The sequence below is a fragment of the Dendrobates tinctorius genome, unplaced genomic scaffold, assembly GCF_039654945.1.
Source record: "Dendrobates tinctorius isolate UK_male_01 unplaced genomic scaffold, ASM3965494v1 ptg000125l, whole genome shotgun sequence".
NCBI classification, from domain to species: Eukaryota; Metazoa; Chordata; class Amphibia; order Anura; family Dendrobatidae; genus Dendrobates; species Dendrobates tinctorius.
Window position 1 is genome coordinate 9028668 of NW_027361793.1, and position 13628 is coordinate 9042295.

Consider the following 13628-nt stretch of genomic DNA (forward strand, 5'->3'; position numbering starts at 1 on the left):
TAGTGATAGAAGCTGGGATGCAGATGTGGAAGTAGGGCTGTTAATGGGGATGTTGATGTCTCCCAGGATAAGGGTTGGAAGTTCTGAGGACATGAAGTGCAGTAGCCAGGCTGAAAAGTGGTCAAGGAAGTGGGTGGGTGAGCCTGGGGGCCGGTATATGACTGCTACTCTGAGGGAGAGGGGACGGAAGAGCCTGATGGTGTGGACCTCAAAAGAAGGGAATAAGAGTGATGGAACTGGGGGGATGACCTGGAAAGTGCATTGTGTGGACAGGAGTATGCTGACTCCATGACCATGTCTGTTTGTGGGTCTCGGGGAGTGAGAGAATTGTAAGCCACCGTAGGAACTGGCAGCAGGAGAGACAGTGTCAGAATCCTGAATCCAGGTTTCAGTGAGGGCCAACAGATAAAGAGAGTTGTTCAGAAAGTAGTTGTGTACGAAAGGAAGCTTGTTACAAGCCGAACGTGGATTCCAGAGGGCACAATTAAAAGATAGAGATGAGAGAGTGCAAGTAATATTAATAAGATTATTATGGTTTTGATATGAGGTAAGGTAGGGGTTGAGGTTGGGGGATGGTGGACCAGGGTTGGGGGAGATGTCCCCTGAAATCAGTAGGAGTAGGAAGATAAAGAGCAAATAGTTGTTGGAATTGTCAGTAGTTTTTTTCTGCGATGTGTTTGGACAACATGAGCTGAGGTTTCTCTGGAAGGTGAGGAGTGCATGGGAGCTGTACATGGGAAAGGGAGGTATAGAGGAGCTGATGTGAATGAGTCGTGATGGAGGGGGGAGAGGGTGGTGAATGTGGATGGCAAGGGAACACAGGAGGATAAAAATAAAGCACATGGTTAAAGGGGAGAGCAAAGTGTGGGTTACCTGATTCACTGCCATGTACAACTGCCATCTTCCTGATGCTTAGCTTCTGTGATGCTTTGCTTATGGGATGCTTGCGTGCTGTACCCCACACTGCGTGCTTCCCCTTAGGAATTACTACATATATAGGCCACACTACAGGGTCAGGAGAGAGGGATTGTGGGAGCTGGTGGGGTCTAATTTGGCAGCTGGGGCCAGCACACCAGGGGATGGTTAGATGATCAAAGGCACTAGACCAGGCTGTGTCAATATGCTATAGCTCCTTCCACCTGATCAGATCTAGAGAGGCCCCAGTCACGGATCTAAAACAGTAAGTATTACATAAAGAGCAACAAATGAATTATACCAAAGCTTTAGCAAGCACATTAAAATATGCAGCAAAATGGTAAAGCAGCAGAAGTATGGAGTTCTACCATTTGGATATATTGCAGCAGAAAATAGAGGCAGCAGAGGTGGGAAGTTGTACCATTCAGGCTGCTTGCTAGCAGTGAATGGAGTAAATACATGCAGGGTGGCTCAGTTGATTACCTGTGTGAAGAGAGAACTCTGTGTCCATTGACAATTAACAATGAATCAATGAAAAACAAATGGAGCACAGATGTAAAAAGTATATTTTTTTAGATATGACTTTTAACATCTGACTTTTTTGCATCTGACTTTTTACATCCATGTGTAATGAATCTCCACTGACTTAACTTCTTACCGACATATGACATACTGATATGTCATATATTGGCTCCCTGACTTTGATACGGGCTCAGATACCGATCCTGCTTTTTTCCCTGCACATGACGGCTGATTTAAGTCCCTAAGGGGAAAAGTGAAAAAACTTTTTAAAAAATATGAAAAAAAAAAAAAGAAATACAAAAGTTTAAATCACCCCCTTTTGCCCCATTAAAAATCAAACAATTAAAAAAATCTAAAATACACATATTTGTTATCACTGTTTGTAAAAGTCTAATCTATAATTTATAAAATAAATTAATCCAAGTGTTAAATGGCACAACAAAAAAAATCAAAGTGCCAAAATTGGATTTTTTTGGGGGGCTGCCGCAACATTGAAATAAAATGCAATAAGAGGCGATCAAAATATTATATCTACACTAAAATGGTATCAGTAAAAATGCAAGTTCAGGACACAAAAAATAAGCTATTACACAGCCCCATATTCTGAAAAATGAAAACGTTGTGAGTCTTGGAAAAAAGGTCATTACACAAAAAAGGTTTAGTTTTTTCTTTTTTCACAAATTGTTGATTTTTTTTCACCACTTAAATAAAATAAAAAACTATGCTTGTTTGGTATCTGCGTGCAAGTACTGACCTGCAGAATCATATTGGTAGGACAGTTTTTCTGTATATTGAAAATGGTAAATAAAAACCCAAAAACAATTGTGAAAGTGCACTATTTTGCGATTTCCACCCACTTGGAATTTTATTCCTGCTTTTCAGTGCATCACAACATAAAATGAATGGAATTAAAATTACAACTTATCCCACAGAAAACAAGCCCTCATATGGCTATGGGGATTGAAAAGAAGTGAAGGAAAAAAACAAAAATGAAAAATAACCACGGAGTGAAGGGTTTAGATGGGAAAGTCTGATCCACAAACCTGATCACAATGTGACTTGCTTTGAGTTTTATGGACCAGACATATGAATTTTTAAACCCTAGTGAGCATTAATATGTCTTTTTACTGACCTGAGATAAAAGAGAATAGCATCCCTCAATGGGTAAAAATCTAGAAGCAGTCAGCTGTATACTATAGCGGACACCCTGTTGCATCAGGCAGAGGCGGTGTTCACAACAACCATTGCCGTTTAACTTTTTACATGCTGCTGTCAATAGTGACTACAGCATCAAGATGGTTAACAAATTGTGGGGGCTTCGTCTTTAACCCCATCGGCAACCTGAGATTATGATTGTGCGATCTTGATGGTTGCCCTGACAATTTTGTGGCCAAATAATGGCCTGAATGTCTGTCAGGTATAGTGGCCTGTTCAGAGGCTAGCAACATTTAGGTAATAAAAATAACATTTTTCATTTCTGTCATGCCATGTTGCATTAATTCCTGAAATTTACCTGAATGGTTAATAAACTACCTGATTGTATTTTTAATATGTTGATAGGTGCGGTTTTAAAAAGTGTGGTTTTGGGCTGTAGTAACCGAAATGATGATCCTTGATCCAATATATAAAGAAGCAGTTTTTATTCCACAATGTGTTTCCACGACGGACTGGTGAACAGTTTTTACACCTGAGAAAGACGTCAGTCCGATGTGGAAACATGTTGTGGAATGAAAACTGCTACTTTATATATTGGATAAAGAATCATACTTTCGGTTAGTGCAACTCAAAACTGTGAATTGCCTTTTCCTGCAAGCATCCAGGTGAAGCTCATCCCCCAACCATGGAACACAGCAACCGTTATTGTCCACGCTCTCGAAGTAGCAGCATTTTGGATGCAGCATATTTTCGCTGCGTCCAAAACGCTATTGTGCGCAGGTAAGTTCGCATGTGTTCACTGAAATTGACGTACTGCGGTCCTGAAAGATGCGCCGCTTGTCAGTTTCTGTGGATGATCCGCAGCAGTTCCTGATCATGGGCACGTACAACTTGCACAGGTGAACAGATTAGGCCTGTTTCACATTTCAGTTATTTGACATCAGTCAAAATCCGCCAGGTTGTGAAAAAACGGATCCGTTTCCGTTGTGGCACAAACGGATGCCACCAGATCCATTTTTTGACAGATCCGCTTTAGTAGTGAGTTACTGAAATGTAAAGGAAAATCAGTCTGGGGAAAAAAAAGAGTGAGAGAGAGAGACTTTTTCTGCCGCCAGAATGGAATTTGGGGTTAAATTTCTGGCAAGGAAATTCTTCCGGGCATGCTCAGTGTCAAAAAACGGATACGTTGCCGGATTCCGTCAAAAAACAGTTGGCAACGGATCCACCACCCATAGGCGACCATTATAACAAATGGCGGATAGCGGCGGATCCGCTATCTACTATTTTGACGCAGACAAAAAACGTTTCATTGTCCGTCCACTCAAGTCAGCGAACGCCAAAATTTTGGCAGATCCGTCAAAAAACGGATCCAACGGATGACCATCCGTCAAAATCTGCCGCTAATGCAAGTCAATGGAAAAAAAAACGGATCCGCCAAAAAAACGGCGGATCCGTTTTTTTTGCAAAACGGCGGATTTTGACTGACATCAAACAACTGAAGTGTGAAACAGGCCTTACCAGGTTTTAACATACCTTTTTTAAAAAGTACCACTCTACTTCTGGTACTCTGTTTCCCCACAGTGTTTATCTGTTTTTAAAATTGTATCACTTTTGGGGGTTTTACTATATATACACCCCCAAAATCACTTCAAAACTGAATAGGTCCCTTAAAAAAGTAAATTGTGTAAATTTCCTCGAAAATTTGAGAAATTGCAGCTACATTTTTAAACCGAACAAAAACCTAACAAAGTAAAAGAACATTTTACAAATGGTGTAGATGTAAATCAGACATGAGGTAAATGTTACTTATTGGCTTTTCTGTGTGATCTGACGATCTGGATTAACAGAATTAACATTTAAAGTTGGAAAATTGCAAATGCTTTAAAATTTTTGTTGAATTTCTGATATTTTTATTTATTAACCCAAAACATATCAAGGTAAATTTACGATTAGCATTAGGCACAATGTGTCATGAAAAAACAATTTGAAAATCAGTGGAATAGGTCAGATTTGAAAAATTTGGCCTGGTCACTAAGGGGTTAAATGGATGTGTGTATTGATCAATGAAACTTTATGGGTTAGGGAGGTTTCTGATTTATCCACAAATGAAAATCAAAGATCTATCAGACAAAGAAGAAGTCATATATCAACACAATCCAGAATCGCTTCTGTCTTCTTCTCTTTCAAAATGGACTGGGGAAAAATGGAAAACTGTTCTGTGGTCACGGACACCGTGTCCTGCAGACTCATGAAGAAAGAAACCATACAACTTGTTATCAGAGCACAGTACAGGAGCCTATATCTCTGATGATATAGGGGTTCATTAGGGCCTATGGCATGGGCAGCTTACACATCTTGAAAGGCGCTATCAATGGTGAGCATTATATAGAGGTTTTAGAATATTAAATGCTCCTATGCAGATAACGTCTATTTCAGGGAAGGCCTTGCATATTTCAACAATTACAATCATAAATCTCATACTGCATCCATCACAACATCATGGCTTTACAGAAGAACATCCAGTCTCCTGCAGTCCAGACCTTTCACCAACAAAAAACATTTGGCGCATTATGAAACAAAACATCCAGGTAAGACCTCGGACAGTGCAGCAGTGAGAGTCCTACATAGACAAGAATGGGACAACACTCCTCTCCCAAAATTTCAGCAATTGGTCTCCTTATTTCCCAGACATGTACAGACTGTTGTAATAAGAAGGGATGTTACACAATGGCAGATGTGGTCATGTCCCAACTTTTTTGAGATGTGTTACTGCCATCAATTTCTAAATGAAATGGAAAAAAAATCTAACTTTCAACTTCTGATCTGTGTGCTATATTCTGTTGTGAATAAAATATGGCACTAAGAAATTTCCCTATTATCGCATTCTTGTTTTTTTTGTTATCTTTACATTTTATACAGAGTCCCAACTTTTTTCAAATTGATGTTGTAGTTACAAAGATACATGCAAGTTTTAATTGTATTGTTTTTCTCTGTGATGGGATTCAAATGTTATATGGTTTCAGAGAACAATTACACATTTGTTGACGCTGTTCTAACATGGTATTTCAGCTGGACTTTTTTGTTTTCTAATTCATAAATTATTCTACACTATTAAACCCAGCATCAAATGTGCGATAACAAAGCTGCAGTGTGTGGTATGTGGGTGTCTGAGTTACACAAACTGACACAACGGAATCCTTGTCTTGTTACACACCTACAGAAAGAATGAAGCCCGCTCACACATTCAGAATGGCAACAGAACAAATTAGTGGGATGGGCATGGCTCGGGAGGTGATAGGACAATTACACTTAAATGTGCACACTGGGTGATTAAGTGATTTGCTACAATCACACAGGGCTGTGTAGGCGTGGGAAGAGGAGGCCAAAGCTGTAAACCACTTGGAGTCCTCATAAGCCACAAAAAAATTATAGCTTTACAAGCTCTTTATAAATCAAAGTAGTGGAAATAAATGTGTTCTGGGATGCCTGCATAATACTTAGACCCAAATATCTAAAATGCCCTCTGTTGACGAAAACATAATAATAGAGTAGCCAAAATTTTGTGAGCATTGCAAGGTCAAATCCGGTATTTGTAAAAAAAAGTCCTAGACTCGAGAAACTCAATTTAGCAATCCAAAAGAGGAGTCGCCTAATTTTTTTAACACATTTTTTACTTTTATTTTTCTTTGCTTGATTTCCTCTCTTATTATATTTATTTTCTTGTTGTCCAACTTTGAACCATCTGAGCTACAGTTAATGTATACAATGATCTCCTTACATACAGATATTAGAGCAAGTCTGTTGGCTTAACCCCTTAACGACCGCCGATACGCCTTTTAACGGCGGTAATTAAGGGTACTTAAACCACAGCGCCGTTATTTCACGGCGCTGTGATTTAAGTGAATAGCGCCCCCCAGTGTCGGATTTTCTCCGGGGTCTCAGCTGCCAGGGGTAGCCGAGACCCCAGAGAACATGAATCGGTCGGTTTTTACCGACCCCCGCTTTTGCGATCGCCTTTATTAACCCTATAACGGCGACCACAAAAAAAAAAAAAGCCGCGATTTTACATTTAATTTCTCTTTCCTCTGATGTGATCGCACATCAGAGGATAGAGAAATAGGGTCCCCAATCCCTCCGGTCCCCTCACGGTACCTCTCCCTTGTCCTCCGTCCCCTCCCGGTGGTCCCGCGCCCGCCGGCGTCATCCGATGGGCGCCGCCATCTTGAAAATGGTGGGCGCATGCGCAGTGCGCCCGCCGGGAATCTGCTGGCTCCGGCTGGCAGATTCCATTCATTATTTTGATCACTATGATAAACGATCATAGTGATCAAAATAATAAAAATAGTACATAACCCCCCCGTTTATCACCCCCTTATATAGGCACACATAATGAAATAAAAAAAATATTTTCTTTTTCAGTTTTCCATAAGGGTTAGGGTTAGGCTAGGGTTAGGGTTAGGCTAGGGTTAGGGTTAGGCTAGGGTTAGGGTTAGGCTAGGGTTAGGGTTAGGCTAGGGTTAGGCTAGGGTTAGGGTTGGGCTAGGGTTAAGGGTTAGGGTTGGGCTAGGGTTGGGCTAGGGTTAAGGGTTAGGGTTGGGCTAGGGTTAGGGCTAGGGCGAACTAGGATTAGGGTTAGAATTAGGATTAGGGATTAGGGTTGGGATTAGGGTTAGGGGTGTGTTGGGGTTAGGGTTGGAGCAAGAATTGAGGGGTTTCCACTATTTACCAACTTTGGGGGTCTAAAAATTGGGGTCTAAAAAATCACTTTTGTGGAAATAAAAGACTTTTTATTTTCACGGCTCTGCGTTTATAAACTTCTGTGACGCGCTTGGGGGTTCAAAGTGCTCACCACACATCTAGATAAGTTCCTTAGGGGGTCTAGTTTCCAAAATGGGGTCACTTGTGGGGGGTTTCCACTGTTTAGGCCCATCAGGGGCTCTGTAAACGCAACATGATGCCCGCAGACCATTCCATCAAAGTCTGCATTCCAAAATGGCACTCCTTCCCTTCCGAGCTCTCCCATGCGCCCAAACAGTGGTTCCTCCCCACATATGGGGTATCAGCGTACTCAGGACAAATCGCATAATAACTGTGGGGGTATGATTTCTCCTGTTACCCTTGTAAAAATAAAAATTTGGGGGTGAAAAGATCATTTTTGTGGAAAAAAAATTGATTTCTTATTTTCACGGCTCTACGTTTTAAACTTCTGTGAAGCACTTGAAGGTTCAGAGTGCTCACCACACATCTAGATAAGTTCCTTCATGGGTCTAGTTTCCAAAATAAAGTCACTTGTTGGGGGTTTCCACTGTTTAGGCCCATCAGGGGCTCTGCAAACGCAACATGATGCCCGCAGACCATTCCATCAAAGTCTGCATTCCAAAATGGCACTCCTTCCCTTCCGAGCTCTCCCATGCGCCCAAACAGTGGTTCCTCCCCACATATGGGGTATCGGCGTACTCAGGACAAATCGCATAATAACTGTGGGGGTATGATTTCTCCTGTTACCCTTGTAAAAATAAAAATTTCGGGGTGAAAAGATCATTTTTGTTGAAAAAAAAAATGGATTTCTTATTTTCACGGCTCTACGTTATAAACTTCTGTGAAGCACTTGAAGGTTCAAAGTGCTCACCACACATCTAGATAAGTTCCTTAATGGGTCTAGTTTCCAAAATGGGGTCACTTGTTGGAGTTTTCCACTGTTTAGGCACATTAAGGGCTCTCCGAACGCAACATGGCATCCGATCTTAATTCCAGCCAATTCTGCGTTGAAAAAGTCAAACGGTGCTCCATCCCTTGCGAGCTCTGCCGTGTGCTGAAAAAGGGGTTTACCCCCACATATGGGGTATCGGCGTATTCAGGAGAAATTGTACAAGAAATTTTGTGGTTGATTTTCTCTTTTAACACTTGTGAAAATAAAAAAAATTGGTTCTGAAGTAATTTTTTTCCAAAAAAAAGTTAAATGTTAATTTTTTCCATCCACATTGCTTTCATTCCTGTGAAGCACTTAAAGGGTTAATAAACTTCTTGAATGTGGTTTTGAGCACCTTGAGGGGTCTAGTTTTTAGAATGGTGCCACTTTTGGGTATTTTCTGTCATGTACACCCCTCAAAATGACTTTAAATATGATGTGGTCCCTAAAAAAAATGGCTTTGTAAATTTTGTTGTAAAAATGAGAAATCGCTGGTCAACTTTTAACCCTTATAACTTCCTAACAGAAAAAAATTTTGCTTCCAAAATTGTGCTGATGTAAAGTAGACATGTGGGAAATGTTATTTATTAAGAAATTTATGTGACACATCTCTCTGATTTAAGGGCATAAAAATTTAAAATTTTAAAATTGCAAAATTTTAAAATTTTTTGCCATATTTCTGTTTTTTTCATAAATAAACACAAGACTTATCGAAGAAATTTTACCACTAACATGAAGTACAATATGTCACGAAAAAACAATCTCAGAATCAGCAGGATCCATTAAAGCGTTCCAGAGTTATAACCTCATAAAGGGACAGTGGTCAGAATTGTAAAAATTGGCCTGGTCATTAAGCTGCAAACTGGCTCTGTCGCTAAGGGGTTAAGGGAATTGGGGAATTGTATGCAAACATATGTATGATGTATATAATCTAATGCTAAAAGATACGCATTTTATGAATTTGCAATAAAAATGATGGCATGTGTACAATCGATATGCACACCGATGTCCATCGGTTACCCGTTTACTTAGTAACATAGTAACATAGTTTTGAAGGCTGAAGGAAGACCTTATGTCCATCTAGTTCAGCCTATTTTTAGTGTAGCTGTTCTACATTGTTGATCCTGGGGAAGGCAAAAAACCCACAGAGTAGAAGCCAATTTTCGCCATAGGTAAAAACATTCCTTCCTTTCCATAAGCTGGGTCAATCATCTATCTATAATATTATGTTATTCATAACCTTCTATACTGTTACTCACAAGAAAAGCATCCATTCCTTTCTTAAATTCATTCAGTGAGTTGGCCATCACCACTTCCTCAGGAAGAGAATTCCAGAGCCTCACTGCTCTTACCTTGAAGAACCCTCTTCTATGCTGGTGCAGAAATTGTCTTTCCTCCAAACGAAGAGAATGCCCCCTTGTTCTTGTCACAGTTCTTGGTATAAACAGTTCATTGGAGAGATCTCTGTATTGCCCTCTGATATACTTGTACATATATATTACCTACCTCTTCCGACAAGCCTATAACCTGCAGTAACCACCGATCGACCAAACCGCTGCACGACCAGCTCTACCCTCGCCTACTGTATTATCACCCATCCCTTGAAGATTGTGAGCCCTCGCGGGCAGGGTCCTCTCTCCTCCTGTACCAGTTATGACTTGTATTGTTTAAGATTATTGTACTTGTTTTTATGTATACCCCTCCTCACATGTAAAGCGCCATGGAATAAATGGCGCTATAACAATAAATAATAATAATAATAATAATAATATTAGGTCTCCCCTAAGTCTTCTCTTTTCTAGAGTAAATAGACATAATTTTGATAACCTTTCTGGGTATTGTAGTGAACCAACTCCATTTATCATTTTAGTAGCCCGCCTGTGGACCCTTTCAAGTTCAGTAATGTCTTTCTTGAGCACCGGCATCCAAAATTGCACACAAGACTCTAAGTGTGGTCTGACGAGTGATTTGTACAGAGGGAGAATTATGTTTTCATCTTGTGTCCCCAGACCTCTTCTAATGCATCCCATGACCCTATTTGCTTTGGTGGCAGCTGCCTGACACTGGGCACTCCAATTTAGCTTCTTATTGACTAAGATGCCTAAGTCTTTTTCCATGTCTGATTTCCCCAGCAGTTTCCCATTTGGTAAGTAATTGTAGCATCTGTTTCTCCTTCCCATATGCATAACCTTACACTTATCTGTGTTAAACCTCATTTGCCATTTTTCAGTCCAATTCTCCAATTTACTCAAATCTGTCAGCAGTTGCAAACTGTCCTCCTTTGTGTTAACTACCTTACATAGTTTTGCATCATTTGCAAATATTGATATTTTACTGTTTAAGCCATCCACTAGATCATTAATAAATATATTAAATAGTAGGGGGCCCAATACAGAACCCTGTGGTACCCCACTAGTAACCCTGGCCCAATCTGAGTATGCCCCATAAATAGCCACTCTTTGTTTTCTATCACTAAGCCAGCTACCTATCCATCTACACACATTTTCCCCTAGCCCAATCTTTCTCATCTTACTTACCAATCTTTTATGTGGGACAGTGTCAAATGCTTTAGAGAAGTCGAGATAAATGACATCCAATGATTCTCCTTGGTCCATTTGAGAGCTTACATCCTCATAGAAGCTAATCAGGTTAGTTTGACAGGAGCGATCCTTCATAAATCCATGTTGATATGTAGTTAAACATTTATTAACATTCAGATATTCCAGAATGGTATCCCTTAGAAACCCTTCAAAAATTTTACCCACAACAGATGATAAGCTTACCGGCCTATAGTTTCCAGGTTCCCTTTTACACCCCTTTTTGAATATTGGTACCACATTTGCTTGTCGCCAATCAAAAGGAACAGACCCTGTTTCTATAGAGTCTTTAAATATAAGGAATAGAGGCCTGTCTATCACATCACTTAACTCCCTTAATACCCGAGGGTGAATGCCATCAGGGCCTGGTGATTTGTCAATTTTAATCTTACTAAGGCGGTTCTGCACTTCTTCCTGGGTTAGGCAGGTAATACTTAATGGGGAGTTTACATTATCACTCTGCATTTCCCCTGGCAAATCCTTTTCCTGTGTGAACACTGTTGAGAAAAAAGTATTTAAAACATTTGCTTTTCCCACATCGCTCTCTATGATTTCACTCTCATTGTTCTTTAGCCCCTTAACGACCGCCGATACGCCTTTTAACGGCGGTAATTAAGGGTACTAAAACCACAGCGCTGTTAATTCACGGCGCTGTGATTTAAGTGAATAGCGCCCCCCAGTGTCGGATTTTCTCCGGGGTCTTGGCTGCCAGGGGTAACCGAGACCCCAGAGAACATGAATCGGTCGGTTTTTACCGACCCCCGCTTTTGCAATCGCCGTTATTAACCCTATAACGGCGACCGCAAAAAAAAAGCCGCGATTTTACATTTAATTTCTCTCTCCTTTGATGTGATCGCACATCAGAGGAGAGAGAAATAGGGTCCCCGATCCCCCCCCCCGGTACCTCTCCGTGGCCCTCCGTCCCCTCCCGGTGGTCCCACGTCCCGCCGGCATCCTCCGATGGGCGCTGCCATCTTGAAAATGGCGGGCGCATGCGCAGTTCGCCCGCCGGGAATCTGCCGGCTTCGGCTGGCAGATTCCATTCATTATTTTGATCACTATGATAAACGATCATAGTGATCAAAATAAAAAAAATAGTACATAACCCCCCCGTTTATCACTCCCTTATATAGGCCAATATAATGAAATAAAGAAAATATTTTTTTTTTCAGTTTTCCATTAGGGTTAGGGTTGGGCTAGGGTTAGGGTTAGGGTAGGGTTAGAGCTAGGGTTAGGGTTAGGGCAGGGTTAGGGCTAGGGTTAGGGTAGGGTTAGGGCTAGGGTTAGGGTTGGGCTAGGGTTGGGCTAGGGTTAGGGTTGGGCTAGGGTTAGGGTTGGGCTAGGGTAGGGTTAGGGCTAGGGTTAGGGCTAGGGTTAGGGTTGTGCTAGGGCTAGGGCTGGGCTAGGGTTAGGGCTCGGGTCACGACTAGGGTTAGAATTAGGGTTAGGGCGAACTAGAATTAGGGTTAGAATTAGGGATTAGGGTTGGGATTAGGGTTAGGGTTGGGATTAGGGTTAGGGGTGTGTTGGGGTTAGGGTTGGAGCAAAAATCGAGGGGTTTCCACTATTTGCCAACTTTGGGGGTCTAAAAATTGGGGTCTAAAAAATCACTTTTGTGGAAATAAAAAAGACTTTTTATTTTCACGGCTCTGCGTTTATAAACTTTTGTGAAGCGCTTGGGGGTTCAAAGTGCTCACCACACATCTAGATAAGTTCCTTAGGGGGTCTAATTTCCAAAATGGGGTCACCTGTGGGGGGTTTCCACTGTTTAGGCCCATCAGGGGCTCTGCAAGCGCAACATGATGCCCGCAGACCATTCCATCAAAGTCTGCATTCCAAAATGGCACTCCTTCCCTTCCGAGCTCTCCCATGCGCCCAAACAGTGGTTCCCCCCCACATATGGGGTATCGGCGTACTCAGGACAAATCGCATAACAACTCTGGGTATGATTTCTCCTGTTACCCTTGTAAAAATAAAAATTTGGGGGCGAAAAGATCATTTTTGTGGAAAAAAAATGGATTTTTTATTTTCACGGCTCTACGTTATAAACTTCTGTGAAGCACTTGAAGGTTCAAAGTGCTCACCACACATCTAGATAAGTTCCTTAATGGGTCTAGTTTCCAAAATGGGGTCACTTGTGGGGGGTTTCCACTGTTTAGGCCCATCAGGGGCTCTGCAAGCGCAACATGATGCCCGCAGACCATTCCATCAAAGTCTGCATTCCAAAATAGAACTCCTTCCCTTCCGAGCTCTCCCATGCGCCCAAACAGTGGTTCCCCCCCACATATGGGGTATCGGCGTACTCAGGACAAATCGCATAACAACTGTGCGGGTATGATTTCTCCTGTTACCCTTGTAAAAATAAAAATTTGGGGGCGAAAAGATCATTTTTGTGGAAAAAAATAGATTTCTTATTTTCACGGCTCTACGTTATAAACTTCTGTGAAGCCCTTGGGGGTTCAAAGTGCTCACCACACATCTAGATAAGTTCCTTAATGGGTCTAGTTTCCAAAATGGGGTCACTTGTTGGAGGTTTCAACTGTTTAGGCACATTAAGGGCTCTCCGAACGCAACATGGCATCCGATCTCAATTCCAGCCAATTCTGCGTTGAAAAAGTCAAACGGCGCTCCATCCCTTGCGAGCTCTGCCGTGTGCTGAAAAAGTGGTTTACCCCCACATATAGGGTATCAGCGTATTCAGGAGAAATTGTACAACAAATTTTGTGGTTGATTTTCTCTTTTAACACTTG

At 41.4% G+C, this 13628-nt stretch overlaps 1 long non-coding RNA gene across 1 annotated transcript in view; it reads left to right on the plus strand.

Annotated features, from left to right (window-relative positions):
* Window positions 1-1057: 1057 nt before the first annotated feature.
* The window catches only part of LOC141047020 (uncharacterized), a 97489-nt gene continuing 84918 nt past the window's right edge, over window positions 1058-13628 (plus strand). Inside the window, exon 1 of the long non-coding RNA XR_012219731.1 lies at window positions 1058-1180. This is a non-coding gene — a long non-coding RNA (uncharacterized lncRNA). The remainder of the gene's footprint in view (window positions 1181-13628) is intronic.